The 4,692-nt window shown below is 39.9% G+C and overlaps 1 non-coding gene across 1 annotated transcript; it reads left to right on the top strand.

Annotated features, from left to right (window-relative positions):
- The first annotated feature begins 392 nt into the window (after window positions 1-392).
- On the top strand, window positions 393-498 carry LOC122039251. Its single transcript, XR_006128115.1, has one exon. It is a non-coding gene; the product is annotated as a small nucleolar RNA R71 (small nucleolar RNA).
- The last annotated feature ends 4,194 nt before the right edge of the window (window positions 499-4,692 follow it).

The following is a 4,692-nucleotide window of genomic DNA, read 5'->3' on the forward strand; positions in this document are numbered from 1 at the left end:
ACTTAATATCATTATTAGTTACACTAGATCTTGTCTGTGTAGGAGGAAGGTCTTCCTTGAACCATTTTGCAACTATGCTATTAATCTTTTCCCCCAAATGTTTGAACTCCTCATTCTGTGACATCTGAATTTCGACATTCTTGGGTGGTTGAACTGCATTTTGTTTGATAGGCTCTCTTATATATATGGCTTGTACTTCTTGAATTTCTGAGGGAGATTCCATCCAACTTTTGCTCAACCATCCTTAGAGGTTCAATGCCACTTGATCAATTAATGTATAAGCTTCTTCTATACTCTTGTCCATAAAAGACCCTCTAGCTGATGAATCTAACAAACACTTATCTGAAAAACAAATCTCCCTATAGAATATGTGTAGAATTAGTCGTTTCTCTAAACCATGATGAGGGCACTGTCTTTGTAGACTCTTGAATCTGTCCTATGCTTCAAATATTGATTCTTTATATGCCTGAGCAAAATTTATGATGCAACTCCTCATGTAGATTGTTCTGCTTAGAGGAAAAAAATGATTCAAAAATTGCTACTCTAATTGTTCCCAACTTGTGATGCTTTGAGGATGAAGAGAATATAACCAAGTCTTTCCTTTATCCTTGATGCTAAAAGGAAATGCCATCAACCGAACTGCATCTGCTGATACTCCTTCACAATTCACCATATCACAAAGCTCTAGAAATGTCTCAAGGTGTAGATAAGGACTTTCTGATGCTTCTCCTCCAAATTTGTGACCTTGTATCATGGAAATTAACTCTGGGTCTAGTTGGAAACTTTCTGCTTCAATATGAGGCTGCACAATAGGAGATAAAAATCTTGTAGAAATGGGTGCAGAGAAACCTCTTAAGGCCTTGCTTGCCATGTTAGTGCTCATGGATATATAAAAAAAATATGAGAAAAAAAAAATAAAAATGAAGAATTAAAGACAAGAAATAAAACGCTATATGAAGAACAAGAAAGACAATGCAGAATTTAAATTGCAAGAAAAAAAAATACAGTGTTTTTTTTGGATTATGTATATGGAAAACAAATTGCAATATAAAATGGAAAAATACGAACTATTCACAAGTCTAGGTTAACTAAATTGCTAATATACTAATGTTAATGTAAACAGTCCCTAGCAACGACGCCAAAAACTTGTTACACAATCGCAAGTGTACGGTTTCATTATCAGTAATATAAAAGTTTGTCGAATCCACAGGGACTGTTGATTAAGCACTAGAGATGTCACAAGTAGGTTATCTAGACGGCTGAAAGTTAGCTTTGGCGCTTGCAAACTAACGAGAGTGATTGAAGAGAGAAAGAAGGTTGAGAGAGAGAGAAGAGATCTTGGAGGGAATGAGCTTCGGGAGATGGATTCTAGGATTTCAATTTCATTGTAATACTAGGAGATACAACATAGATTTCTTAGTTTCTACCCTCTATGTCCATGCTCATGTAGGAAGTTAGATTGGTCAAAATCCCTAAGTATCGAATAGAGACTATCCCTATGAAATCCTATAACGGTTAACCCCCTTGTCACGAGGGCGCCTCGGTAGATCACTGGGATACACATCTAGTAAATAACAATAAGGATAAGGGTTACCTACCTCCTTATGGACGAATTACCTCTCCCTTCAAGAAAATGTCCTAGACGTCCGTGAACGGGTTACCCTTTTCACTAGGGCCCTCGGGTATACGATCTAGAGCACTCTCTCTACGAGAGCAGTAATTCCTATGGGATTGTTTCTCCTTTTAAGGGAACGTCTTAGACGTCCGGAAAGGGTTACCCTTGTCACGAGGGTACCTTGGTCAATATGCTCTAGGGCATCCCCTTTGCGTGATCAACAATCCTCCATATCAAACAACAAAGCGTGCAAGAAACATAACTACGTCACACACACAACTTCATCAAGTATGAACAAGGCATAAACAATTCATTGAATAGAAATAAGGTGAATCAACATAGTTCTACATCTCCATCGTATTACAAATACTTCCTAATCTTAGAAGAGGATGTCTACTCCATTGTGGGGGAAGAACAACCCCAGAACATAAAGAAAAGCATACTTACAACCCTAGAAGGAAAGAAAGAAGAGATGCTTGATGATTTCGATATCTTGGGGATGCTTCCTTGCTCCAGAGATGGACGGATCGTGAGGAGACGACGGTGGATGAAGATCAACGTCTTTCCCCGAGGGGAGGGAGGAAGTCCCGAACCAAAGATGTCCCCTAAAAATAGGTTTCTTGACCCTTTTATAAGCTATGGTATGGGCGTCGCACGACCCGTGGCTCGGCCGTGGAAGGTTGTCACGACCACACCCATCCTCTCCTCTAGTGAAGCTGCACGGCCTTGCCGATTGGCACGGTCGTGTGGTCTCTGGCTTCTGCTCCCTAAGGCACGACCATGTAAGGATGCACGACCGGGCATTCCTTTGTCTCAGCTTGGGGTGGCACGACCGTGCAATGATACACGACCTTGTGCTGCTTTGCCTCTGCCATGGCCACACGGTCGTGCAAGGGTGCACGACCGTGCACTGCTCGGCCTCTGCCATGGCCGCACGGCCGTGCAAGGGTGCACGACCGTGCAGTGCTCCCTTTTGTCTGGTCACACGACCATGTGTTGCACGGCCGTGTTCTTTGGCTTGTTTTGGTGCGTAGATAATCTCTGTTTTTGCTCCGAAAATCATCCCTGTCAACATAAAACTAAACAAACAGCAGATATCCGAACAAAAGAATATATATAATGAATACAAGATGAAAAAGGTAATCATGCAACGAATATATGAATAAAGTACGTGGATATGCGCTAAAATATGCATAAATGATCATAATATTTGCGCACATCAAGTAGCTCCTTGTGGGTGAAGAAACCTCGCCACAAACTCGCACAAGCTCTTGATCACTCAAGAAGACCTTGAAGACTCTAATAGGGGTTAACCACCTCTATTTTCTTCAACCTTAACCAAGCTTCCAATGCTTGGTTATATAGGCCACGAGTTGGAAAACCCCGCTTGTTAGTCGACTGCCAAAACCTTCAGTTGACTGCCTTCTGTGGAGATTTGACCATTACAACCCAACAGCTCGATACCAGTCGACTGATACTTCCATCAGTCGACTACTCCATACTAATCGAACAAATAGAATTATTCTGTTCACTCCCAGTCGGCTGCCCGGTCGACCGCACCAGTCGACTGATGAAAACACCAGTCGACGGCTATAGTACTGTTACAGTAAAACCCTAGTCCTAGTATTTAACCTCCGAGTACATTCACTTAGCACTCGTCCTCACCCGACTAACCTAGACCTAGCCTTCTAGCCTCCTCCATCAGTTATGCGTCCCTCGGATGCCTCTCCATCCTTCATGTCTTATCTTCTGGAGATTCCATCGGCCTTGTCATTATTATTGGATCTTCCTTTGCCAAGAGGTCGTGCCTCCGGGACTTCATCCATTGCCAAGTCACACTTGGACTTACATTGCTAAGATTACATGCTTGGACTTACACTGCCAAGACTCATCCTTGGACTTTCCTCCTTTACCAAGATCACCCTTGGACTTTCCTTGTTGTACCTGTATCCTGCACACTCACAATACATATCAAATAGAACAATAAAACTAACTTAAACCTTTGCCCAAACATCAAAACCTAGGGTACCCAGATTGCTCCAACAATCTCTCCCTTTTTGATGTTTGACAACTCATTTAAGTTAGGGAAATAATATAGCAATAATAATGCAAATAAACATGCAATCTACACATGCATAAATCATGGAACCTAATCCTAGGCTCCCCCTTCACCTAAGCTCCCTCTTGAGCTAGGATTTCTTACAAAGGTAAACTTCTCCTCGTTTGTTAATAAATGAGCAATCGCTCCCCCTTCACCTAAGCTTCCCCTTGAGCTAGTTTTTCTTGCAAAGGTGTGTAGGTTTCCCATTTAAATCTAAATCCCTCCCCCCTTTGCCATCATCAAAAAGAGCTCCAACAATATCCTAATTATTTGACTTTTTGACATCTAATGACCATAAATATCATGTATTAATCCCCCATAAATACCACTCGTTTGGTCATTTTATAATGCTGAAAACATTTTCAGACCGTATCAGTCGACTGCTATAAGTCCTAGTCGACTGTCATCGTCAAAATGAGTTTACAGAGATATTTTGTGCTCATGAATAGTGTTACTAGTCGACTGGTATAAACCCCAGTCATCTGCCCTCATCAAAATGAGCTCACAGAAACCTTCTGTGCTCAAAAACATTGTTACCAGTCGACTGGTACTCTATTTCTGTAAAAATCATCCTTTCTGACTCAACTTCAGAAATGCACCAGAAATTTCACAGACATCCAAAAAATCTCAAATTTTGTGGAAAGGTCTATTTTATCCATGTATATTTAGGAAATATATATATATATATATATATATATATATATATATATATATATATATATATATATATATATATATATATATAAATATATTGATCATAAATCCTAAGATTGACATAAAATTTAAAACTTGCTAAATAGTTTAATTGAACCTTGACCTAAAGTCCTAGTTTTGGCTTCCTCTTTATGTATATGCCCATACTAAACCATAATGCATCCATAGTATCATTTTATATGGCATATATATATCAAAAACTAATTTTCTTGTAATATGACCCCAATGTCATATTTTCATGCATGAAACTTAACCCAATTGT

This window comes from Zingiber officinale, chromosome 1A (assembly GCF_018446385.1).
Source record: "Zingiber officinale cultivar Zhangliang chromosome 1A, Zo_v1.1, whole genome shotgun sequence".
Taxonomy (NCBI): Eukaryota; Viridiplantae; Streptophyta; class Magnoliopsida; order Zingiberales; family Zingiberaceae; genus Zingiber; species Zingiber officinale.